At 42.8% G+C, this 11854-nt stretch overlaps 1 long non-coding RNA gene across 2 annotated transcripts; it reads left to right on the top strand.

Moving 5' to 3' along the window:
- Positions 1-125: 125 nt before the first annotated feature.
- Positions 126-5110, top strand: LOC103887241. Of its 2 annotated transcripts, none has more exons than XR_001906103.3 (2): positions 126-627; positions 3726-5110. It is a non-coding gene; the product is annotated as an uncharacterized LOC103887241 (long non-coding RNA). The 2 variants fall into 2 exon arrangements; XR_002524132.2 differs by having other exon boundaries at positions 126-1780.
- Positions 5111-11854: the final 6744 nt, after the last annotated feature.

Raw genomic sequence — 11854 nt, 5'->3', positions numbered from 1 at the left:
TACGTGCACGCAACGGAATAGTATGAAGTGGTGAGCATGAATACTCTGCCGCTTCCTGGGCGCGGAGAATGACACTCACAGGAGGGACCAGAGAAACCAGCGCAGAAGGCTGCATCCTGTAGGCTCATTTACAGAAACAGGAATAGGGACACTGTTACTCCATCTGTTAGATTTTAGGCAGTGGTGAGGTGTCCTTGTGGTGGGCATGGCTGGAAAGGGACGTAAGAAATGCTTTTTGGCTGATAATAATCTGTGTCTTGTTCTAGGGGCTGGTCAGAAGTGCTGTTCGTTTGTGAAAGTTCTTTACGCTAAAAAAAAGTTCTGATACGCTAAAAAAAAATGGTACTGTTGAATTCTGTCAATTAGATCCCAGGATTTTGGTGGATTTTATTATTTTCCTCTCCTCTTGTCCATATAATAGGGCCATCTGTCCCGTTCTTGATCCTGTGGTTCACTTGCTGCCTTTAGGAGAGAAGATCTGCCACAGGAATGCAGCACTTGGGCCACATGACTGGTTTGACTACTGGAACAGGGTCAGGTGTTATCTAAATTCCGCCCATGTAGAAGATGCCCACATGATGGCCTGGCTTGCTTGGCCTTTCTCCTCTTCTGCCTCCCTGCCACAAGGTGGGTGAGATTCAGATCAGAATGCAACTTCCTTCGAGTGTCAGAGTCCCACGAGAGCTGGGAACAGACCCACAATTTAGAGCAATCCACCAGTGAGCCTGGGCAGAGCCTCTGTCTGAAGCAGACCCATAGCCAACCCATGGCCCCCTTGTAAAGCGAGTGAGAAATACATATAGATGTTGTCGAATGCCACTAAGATTTAGGAGTTGTTTGATACCAGAGTAAAGCAACCTAATGTAAAAAATTGGTAATATGAATAGGATACTGATAAAACAAAGAAGCTACAATGTTGAGATTGGCTTCAGGGTCAGACAAAAGGTGGCAAAGAAACTATTATTAGAACCTAAACACTGACAACCAGGCAACAGAAAACTATTTGGTAAAATTGTCATGGGTGCTAACCAGAAAGGTAGACACTGTACCCAATTGACTTATGGATTTGGTTGAAGATATTTTAAAAACAGAATATTATTGCTATAATTGGTCAATATCAGCCACAGTAGTTAAGGTACTCCAAGATATATGAACTCAGAAAAGAAGAAGCCTATTTGCAAGAAGAGATACATGGAAAACCAATTAGACTACTTAGAAACACTGGGAATTTCATAATTGGAAAATGAAATTATCTCTAATAAGAAAATAAAATTATATGAAATTGGGAATTCTTTGAGTCAAAAAGTCTGGCTAAGATTCAAATACAGACACAAGATTAAAGCAAAGAGCAATTCAAGGGTCTAGCTCTTGTATCTTTGTTTAAGCATCTTTGTTTGAGGTAGTCCTCAGGAAGTACTTTCAACTGGAAAAAAGCAACTCAAGCATTACAGTCTTATGCAAGTCTGATAAAGTCAAGAAAACTATAATTAAAATAAGAGAGATAGAGAGAGACAGAAAGAATTATTGGAAAGAATTGTGATGGCAGACATTACACATAAAGCTGACTAGAATTGAACTAATTGAAAGACCGAGAGAATCGCACTGTCAAAAACCTGGTTGTCCTTGATTAAATCACACTGCTGCTGTCTGAGCTCTAAATCAGGTGAATAAATCCTCTCAGCACCCACACAGTCAGTGCTGTTAACACGTCTACACCCAGTGCTGTTCCTGCATGCCTGCCTCAGTGAAGGATGAGCCCTGAGTGAGCCTGGAACAGGTGGTAAGTGGAATGCGGCAGGAATGAGATATGCGGGATTAAACTGTATAGACGATTTTCGATTTCCTCTCTTACTGGCCCTGAGGGTTGCTGTGTGTCCTGGGACACTGCCATTTTCTGGGAGTAGCTATACCACAGCAACAGCGGTCCACAAGCCACTTTAATACAGTTCTTGAAAAATCACGAAGCAGCAACCAACAAATCAGTCCATTTGCCCCATAGAACTGCCCTGTGAAATACAAAAATCTATTATTATTGTACTTGTCCTACACTACCTTCCAGATGAGATTCTTGATTAGCTGAATTCATGCAGTATGTGGTAGACAAATCACAGGGCCAGGCTTGCTGACCCTAAATATCACAGCGATTCAGCTACACCCTTTTGTGAACAAAGCAGTTGAGGCTGGACGAACATGCCTGACCTCCAGCAAAATCCCCAGAAATTCCTTTTCAGACTTTCTAATATTCAGTCAAAAACAATTATTTATTGAGAGCATACTCTATGCCAGTGACTGCTCTAATGAGCAAACAGACAAAACCCCTTCCTTCAGAGAGTTCACAGCCTTAGGAGGAAGCAGAAACCCAGTTAGATAAATAAGTAATATAAATACCATATTAAATGTGACACATATTCCATATGAAAACAGTACATGGTGAGATGATTGAGTTTATAGTCACGAGTAACTTTTTCCTAGCTACGCAGTGTGTGCATGTGAATGTGCATTATGTAGACAAGTGTAAATGCATATTTATCTATCTCCCAGAGTCCAGTAACCGTGGAGATCTGATGACTAGGATTCCAGTTCAGGGGATTTTTTTCATACTGTAAATACTTGTACACAACTGATATATAAATCAAAGTCTTAGACAAATCTGAACAACTAATTTCTTAACATTTTCTGGTCCTGGAAGAAGAGATGCATGTAAACTTTAGTTCATTTTTTATTGCAACCACAGCTCTGACTCAGGTAAGAAATGCCCATCATTACAATATTCACCAGCATGAATTGCTCATTTCCTGTAAAATGCTCTACAGTCAGGCCAGCCACATTATTCACCCATTTCTGTTTCCACTTGAATACGATAAAAAGGGATTCCTCCTACAAGATCTAGAAAAAGTTGAGCAATTAAAATTCTTTTTATTTTATTTTATTTTACTTTAAGTTCTGGGATACATGTGTAGAACGTGCAGGTTTGTTACATAGGTATACGTGTGCCATGGTGGTTTGTTGCACCTGTCAACCCATCATCTAGGTTTTAAGCCCCGCATATATTAGCTGTTTGTCCTAATGCTCTCCTTCCCCTTGCCCCCCACCTCCCAACAGACCCCAGTGTGTGATGTTCCCCTCCCTGTGTCCATGTGTTCTCATTGTTCAACTCCAACTTCTAAGTGAGAACATGTGGTGTTTGGTTTTCTGTTCCTGTGTTAGTTTGCTGAGAATGATGGCTTCCAGCTTTATCCATGTCACTGCAAAAGACATGAACTCATTCTTTTTTATGGATGCATAGTATTCCATGGTGTATATGTACCACATTTTCTTTTTCCAGTCTATCGCTGATGGGCATTTGGGTTAGTTCCAAGTCTTTGCTATTGTAAATAGTGCTGCAATAAATATACATGCTCATGTGTCTTTATAGTAGAATGATTTATAATCTTTTGGGTATATAAACAGTAATGGAATTGCTGGGTCGAATGGTATTTCTTACTCTAGATCCTTGAGGAATCACCACACTGTCTTCCACAATGGTTGAAACAATTTACACTCACACCAACAGTGTAAGAAGATACCATACATCTCCAGAGTAGAGTATAGCAGATGAATTATCCATAAGGCATAGCAAATGCTTATAGCCTCGAAAAGTAAAACAGAGTCCCATCAGAAACTCTGCTGTGGGTGTAAGGAACTTCAGTTAAGTCAATCCTCTCTTTTCTTCTCTTTTTTGTTAGGTTTTTATGGGACAGTGTTTGTGAAGAGAATACTGAGTGTTTCCAAGAGACAGAACTCTATCTTTATTTCACACAGAAGAGCAATGCTGGACTTTGTCTACACATAAAAATTACCTTGGAAGCTTTAAAAATTGCCAGGCAGGCAGATTCAACTCCATAATCCCCAGTTGAGAATTAGACAGCTATGGCCTTCTAAGCTCTCCAGGTTGAGAGTCACTGACTTAAACCAGGGGAATGATCATTTCCAATAGCATGTAAAAGCTGGGTATTGCCCACAAAGCAGACACATGATTCAGATTTCTTTATCATCTTCCAGCATTTATGTATATCTCATTCAGATTCCACTGGAGGTATGGTATTTGTAGCAATGGAAATTACCAGAGTAACTAGAATAGAAGATTGTTAGTAACCTCAGTTACCCCAGAGGCAGAGTGAACATATATTCTATGTTCATATTCATAGAAGGCATATGTGAGTGTCTTTGTTCATGTAAAGTATATGTTCTATATGTGCCTTATATTCTAAAACAACTTTGATTTCAAGTCATATGCTCTATTACCCCCTTACAACCACCAATCACCCTGTATTTAATGTAGTTAATATTTTTCTTCCATATTATTTCTTTTATCACAAAATAAGCACAAAAATCCTGCTCTGGTCAGACCAGCTTCTTAATTTGGGGTGCAGAAAGCACGATTACCACAACTAACCATCTTTATGAGGATGCATGAGTGAAGAAGAAATTTCAGACATTTTTGAAGGATGTAAGTTGAGATGGATTCAAGTTCTTTTTCATGGATATGAGAGCTCTTCTCTTTTTATTCCACAATCCAGGAAGGTCATGATTCACCATCACGTGCTGAAAGTGGTGCAGAATGAAGTCAGCCTTGCTGTAGTGGCAGCGATAGCTGTTAGTAATTTACAGCAGAGAAATCTAACTGGAGAGTTTCCCCTGAATGCTCTGGAGCTTACTATTTGGAGAATTCAGGAGTCTGAGTCTAGGGCCCTTGGCCCCAAGTGGCTAGACTGCATTGCTTTGACACTAAAGCCCAACAAGAACATCTTGGTTCTGCAAAGAAAAGGGGCAGGGATCAGATCACCTAAAAGCACTGATCTTATCCTGCAGTTATCAACAATGTGAACTATATCCTAAAGGTCAGACAACACCAGAGGACCTCTGGGCTGTGATCTGACTAGAACTTGCATGCAAAACTTGAAACATAATTTGAGATAGTATAACTTGATCTCTGCTCGGGAAAGGTCAAAGTCACAGAATATCAACCCTGCAAGAGGCTTCAGAGATGACCTTTCCAGTCCCTACTTTCCTTTTTTTCTTCTTTATTGATACATAATGATTGCACATATTAAAGGCTGCATTTGATATTTCCGTATTGTGATAAAATGTGAATCAAATTAGCATATTTAGAGCATCCATCACCTCAAACATCATTTCTTTGTGTTACAATCATTTCAAATGTTATCTTCTGGATGTTTTGAAGTATGCAGTAAATTACTGTTAACTATGGTCACCCTACTATGCTGTTGAACCCCAGAACGTATTCCTTCCATCTAACCAAATGTTTGTACCCATTCACCAGCTTCTACTTGTCTCTGACCCCACCTTTACCAGCGTCTAGTAACCACCGTTCTGTTCACTATTTCCTTGAGATCAACTTTTTTAGTTTTCACGTATGAGTGAGGACATGAGATATTTATGTTTCTGCAGCTAGCTTATTTTAACATAATGCCCTCCTGGTTCACCCATGTTGCTTTAAATGACAGAATTTCATTGTGTTTTTATGGCTGAATAGTAATTCATTATCTATTTATGCCACATTTTCCTCATTCATTCATTTATTCATGGACACTTGGGTTGATTCTGCATTTTCACGACTGGGAATACTGCTGTGATAAAAGCACAAGTGCAGGTATCGTTTTAGCAGAATGATTTCTTTTCCTTTGGGTAGATTCCAAGTAGTGGGATTGCTGGATTGAATGGTAGTTCTATTTAAGTTCTTTGAGAAATCTCCACAGTTTCAGATCCACAAAGTGTTTGGAAAATATCAGCTTTGAAGCCTTTGAAGCAGCAGTTTGGTCTTCCTGTTCAAGAAGCAAGCTGATCTTCCTTCATCAATATCTTAGGTGGTGCCTTTGCAAGGGGCAATGAGAAGTGGACCTAGAACATATCAAGGGTCCCTCTCAGTTTTTTTTCTTTTTTTTTTTTTTTTTTTTTTTTTTTTGAGACAGGGTCTCACTCTGTCCCAGGCTGGAGTGCAAGATATGATCTCGGCTCACTGCAACTTCCACCTCCCGGGTTCAAGTGATTGTCCTGCCTCAGTCTCCTGAGTAGCTGGGATTACAGGCATGCGCCACCACGCCCGGCTAATTTTTGCATTTTTAGTAGAGACGGGGTTTCATCGTGTTGGTCAGACTGATCTCGAACTCCTGACCTCGTGATCCACCTGCCTCGGCCTCTTAGATTCCCTCCCAATTTTAAGATCTTTAATTAGTTTTTGTCATAAATATTTAGAAGAGCTCATGGATCGTATGCTTGGTCCTCTTAGCAAGTAAACCTCTCTGCAAATGGTCATATACTTACCAGCAAAGCTCCCTGAGACAAGAGCTCCCAACGACACTTCACTAAAGTAGAAAATGTTGCAGTCGCTTACAACGAGACTTATTTTTCCTTGGGTTTTAATCATATGACAAATTAGGTTGAATTTGCATTTACACAGCATTTTATGATGTAAGCTTTCTAATATCGCTGCAGCCGGCACGGCAGTGAATTGCATTATCCCTAATGGTTCATCAGTTCTGAGATTTAGTATTTGATCTTGTTTTATTATCTTCTCCAGCTATATTCTATACCTAATTTTTCCCTGAAATGAACATTATTGATTTACTTATTAAATATTGTCTGCCTACTGTGAATTTTTCACATAAGCAGCATGATGAATCCTTCTTAAAAATAATGATTATCTGCAACACAATGCCAGAAATGCTGGTTTTATAAGGAAGGTTTGAATGAAGTTGAACTAAATACAGAGAATGAAAACCTTCCTGGGCTTTCTTAGATAAAGGCTTATACACTGATTTTATCTCCCTGAGAAAAAGAGTAATCAATAAGTGATTATATTCTTAAAATAAATTACATTTCGGGTTTGTTCTGTCCGGAGCTGTTAAGAAGTGATGATTACCATAGGTTAAGCCTGAGGGCAAAAAAGGGAACTTTATGAGTTATTTGTAATATCTAAGGAAATACTTCAGAATAATAATAAAGTCAGGAGTAAAATTAGCTTTACCTTTGGTTCAAGGTATGTTCTTCCCTGAAGTATGCTTCTAGCTAAATCTAACCCTAAGTGAAATTGGAAAAAAAAGTCTGTTCAGCATCTTACCTGCTCCACACTCGTGCCTGTCCCCTCAAAGCTTGGACTAATCTGGGGGTCTCCTGACATCCCCAGAGGTCCAGGGTCTTGTCCGCCACCCTCCCGCCCCTGAGACACATCTGTCACCTCCTCCCTCCTTTCCTCCTCCAGGATTGCATCCCCTCTCAGTCCGCTATTGCTGGCCCATGGACCACCCTTAAACCCAAGAGTCTAAAACACTCACAAGCACCTTTCTCCCAGTCTACAGACAGACTGACTGGCCGATTGTAAGACCGAAAAACACCTGCTCCCTTGGCCTCTTTGACATATTCCAGGGATAGAAAAATCAAGTCACCTGGTTCATTTCAGAAAGATAATGCAAGCCTAATATTACCCCTGGTCACAGGGTATAAAAGAAAAGTAGACATTTATTTTATCCACTCTCCCTGGCAACTACCTGTCCCTGGAGAGGACTCGAAAAACCTAGGCAGCTGTAGCCAGGGCCCGATGGCATCTAATCCTGGACCAACAGGCAGTGCACACCCGTTGAGATTTTGCATCTATGACCATGAGTGTGTGTGTGCATGTGTGTGCATGTGTGTATGTGCATGTGTGTGTACATGAGTGTGTGTGTGCATATGTGTATGCACGTGTGTGTGTGTGCAGTATGTGTGTGCATGTGAGTGTGTGTCCCCATCAATTAGAAACTCAGCCAAGATGCTGCAACTTAATCACAAACAACAACAAGCAAGTTGGGAGGCAAGCAGTACAGACTGGGTGGGCTTATTTGCAGCAAATCCATAAAAAAGAATTAACCATCATAATGTATAAAGTGCTCCCACAAAACAAAGGAAAAAAGGGTAAAAAAGAGAGAAAATAGTCAAAGTCTAAAAAGCATAATGAGAAAAAGAAATACCAACAGCCAATAAATACATGAAAGATGATCCAGGTCACCAATACAAAGGGGATTACAAAATGAAGCAAAATTGAGATTTTTTTGCAAATCTTATTGTCAGAAATTGGGAGGACTAATAGATTCTGGTGGCACCAAAGCTGAGAACCTGGGGCTGGACCACTGACGGTTCTGGGCAAGGCAACTTGGCTATCAGTACCAACATTTCTAAGTATACGTCTAAACCGTGCGATTCTACGTTGGTGCCTCCATCTGACAACAGTCTGCTTCTGCTTAAAGACGTGTTTGTGGAGGAGCTCCTTACAATAGTCAAAGAAAAAAATCAGAGACCACACACTGTCCACCAGCAGCAGATGAAATAACTCCAGCTGTGGTACAATAGCACACACCCACGCATACCCAGTGATCACATACGAACAAAACAACACATCCACATCAGCACTAAGAACAGGGGGAGGGCAGGGCAACAAGAACGGGACTCAGCAGATTTCTGAAGCACAGAAGTCAGATAAGGCCAGGGCAGTAACTCATGCCTGTAATCCCAGCACTTGGGAGGCTGAGGCGAGAAAATGGGTTTAGCCCAGGAGTTCAAAACCAGCCTGGGCAGTATAATGAGACCCCATCTCTACTAAAAATAAAATGTTTTTAAAAACCTAGCCAGGAATGGTGGTGCAAACCAGTAGTCCCAGTTACTTGGGAGGCTGAGGTTGGAGGATCCCTTGAGCCCAGGAGGTCAAGGCTGCAGTGAGCTGAGATTGCACCATTGCACTGCACTCCAGCCTGGGGAATAGAGTGAGACCCTGTCTCCTCTTACAAAAATGGATGATATGAGATAAACTGGTGCTGAGAAGGCGGTGCATTGTCCTGGAGTTGGCAGGAGGAAGGACTCTGGCATCCGCCAAGGGTCTGCCCTGGAGCAGAGAGGGCGCATTGAGGCCTCAGGACAAAGTCACAGGATGCGGCTGGAGTGTAGGGAGGGGCGTAGGTCTGATGCCAAGCGCTGGAGGAATTTCCGCTGTCATTCTTTCTATTTTCCAGTGAAATGGGAAGTATGGCTGTCAGTGGAGGGGGGCTCAGGAAAACAGGAAATGGAGGTACAGAAAGCCAAGACGTGGAAATGCATGGGGCTGGGAAATGCACCGCTTTGGGGGTGAGGGTCACTTGAGGTTGACACAACTGATGTTCAACGTAACCTGTAGGTTGGCTGCGTGTTCCCTTCAGGCTGGTTGGCCCCAGGTGGAGTCTGAGCTGAGTCTCACTCAGGCATGTGAGGGGAAGGAGCATGGCCCCCGGAGAGTGAAAGGCCTGCAAAGGTGTGGTTGTCTCAAGGGAGCTTCTAGGTCGCTGGGCAAGGAAGGAAGGAAGGGTGTGAGCATTGGGAAGGAGGGTGATCTCACTCTTGGTCTTCTCTTTGCCCAGAAATCTTTTCTCCCTCAAGATAACTCCTTGTTTGCCTTGGAAATATTATAATGCAAATGATGTTGAAATGTCTTCTTTTCTCATTTTTGGAAATGACATAATTTTATATTAATATATATCTTTATTAGCACTTCACACACTGCATTTGGATTTTTTATGGTTTCCTGAAGATTTTTTTTATATTGATGGCTTCCTTAAGATATGAAACATGTTAAGTCACTTCCGTACCTTAATGTGGTGTCCATCATTGGATGGGCATTCAGGAAATGTCAGTTAAGAGAATGGGTGGATGCTAAGAAGGAAGGTAAGAAACCAATATCCGTCATCTCCAAATGAGAGAAATAGAGGAAGAAAGGAAGGCCGGAGGAAAGGGGGAGGGAGAGAGGGAGACAAGGATGGCCAGAGGAGAGAAGTACCACCCACAGAGCTGTTTTTGGATAATGTAGACAAAGCCATCTACTTTCTTTGCACCCTGCTTGCAGCAACATGCTGTCCCCCATATTCACATTTTTATTCAGAATGTGGTAGATTATCTTGTTGTTTCAAAGGTAGCAAATTAACCCGGAGATCTCAGTAATTTACAAGAAAGGCATATTTCATGTTTACAGTTTGTCTCCAGTGGGAGTTGATGAGGAGGGCTCCGCTCCACACACTCTTGCAGGGATCCAGGCTGATGGGGATGCCACTGCCCAGTCAAGCCCGTGAGAGTGTCTCTACTCTGTCCTATGCACATTTCTGCTCAAGCCCACTGGCCAGAATTAGTCTCAGTGTCCCACAAAAGTGCAAGGTGACTGGAGCTGGGTGTGGGGGGAGGCATGGGCATCCAGTCAGCACTGGGCGGTTCTTCCATGACTAAGTTCCTGGCACTCAGTTGGCTGCTACACTAACCCTTGCTGAGGCCTGGGCTGTCAGCCAGGAGAGCTTTAGTGTAAAACACAGCTCTCCCAGCAGTCATTCACATGCTACAAGTGGGCCTATGATGAAGAAGAGAGCAAAACAAAACTACAGCTCCAATGGCCGGGCGCAGTGGCTCAAGCCTGTAATCCCAGCACTTTGGGAGGCCGAGACGGGTGGATCACGAGGTCAGGAGATCAAGACCATCCTGGCTAACACGGTGAAACCCCGTCTCTACTAAAAAATACAAAAAAAAAAAAAAAAAAAAAAAAAAAAAAAACTAGCCAGGCGAGGTGGCGGGTGCCTGTAGTCCCAGCTACTCAGGAGCCTGAGGCAGGAGAATGGTGTGAACCCGGGAGGCGGAGCTTGCAGTGAGCTGAGATCCGGCCACTGCACTCCAGCCTGGGCGACAGAGCGAGACTCCGTCTCAAAAAAAAAAAAAAAAAAAAAAAAAAAAAAAACTACAGCTCCAAATAACACGACGCCTGATGAAGGAATGGCAGGATGTAGGGGTGCAGATCTGGGAGATCAAACTGCTTCTCTTTAAGTCTCAACGTCCAAGCTGACTGCACCCGTGCCCACCTGTAAGTCCAGCTGTTCGTGTTTATGTGAGACGATGAATGTGACAGGAATACTAAGGTGACAAAGGGGCACAGATCGAGCTGTGATGCGAATTCTAAACGAAAACTCCATTTTATACTACCTTGTACCGAGGACTGCATCCTTTCATGGACATTAACCAATTAACTTGCTTGGCACCTCTATAAGATATCAATTATTAAGAGCTAAGCAATTAGTGTGCAGGAGAAGGAAGGCATTCAGCAAAAGCCCAGGCAGCGTGAAATTAAGGACCAGAGTAGAAGAGAACGTAATCCCTAATCCTTTCAAGAGAGCACTGAGGAAAAACACCCGAGCTATCAAAGACTAGGAAGAGATGCAGCTAATCTCCAAGCAATTCCACGACATGAAAGGGTATTTTAAGTTTAGAGATCATCAGAGAGGAAAGACTATCTTTTGAGAACAGAATGGGATGTATCCTGTGCTTTTTCCACACCTTTCTCCGAGGTTGGAGAATCACCTACCAGTCTACATTCAGAGCCTGCTGGGAACATAGCACTATTTCCAGGAAGGACCAACCCTCGCGGGCCACACAGTAAAATAAGTACTGTCTCCAGCTTGTCTCCAGTGGGAGTTGATGAGGAGGGCTCCGCTCCACACACTCTTGCAGGGATCCAGGCTGATGGGGATGCCACTGCCCAGTCAAGCCCATGAGAGTGTCTCTACTCTGTCCTATGCACATTTCTGCTCAAGCCCACTGGCCAGAATTAGTCCCAGTGTCCCGCAAAAGTGCAAGGTGACTGGAGCTGGGAAGACTTTCCACTCAGCACCCACACCTTTGTGAACTCACCTCTGCCCCTTCCTGTCCCTTCATCCCAGCCCATCTCCTGCTTCCTGAAGGCCCTCAGTTCACTGAACTCCTCCTGGTGTCCTGCCACCCCCAGCATCACTCCCCACTTGAGGAAAGCAACATCCCAGAG

This window comes from Papio anubis, chromosome 11 (genome assembly GCF_008728515.1).
Source record: "Papio anubis isolate 15944 chromosome 11, Panubis1.0, whole genome shotgun sequence".
Classification (NCBI taxonomy): Eukaryota; Metazoa; Chordata; class Mammalia; order Primates; family Cercopithecidae; genus Papio; species Papio anubis.
This window is presented reverse-complemented; position numbering and strand designations above follow the sequence as displayed.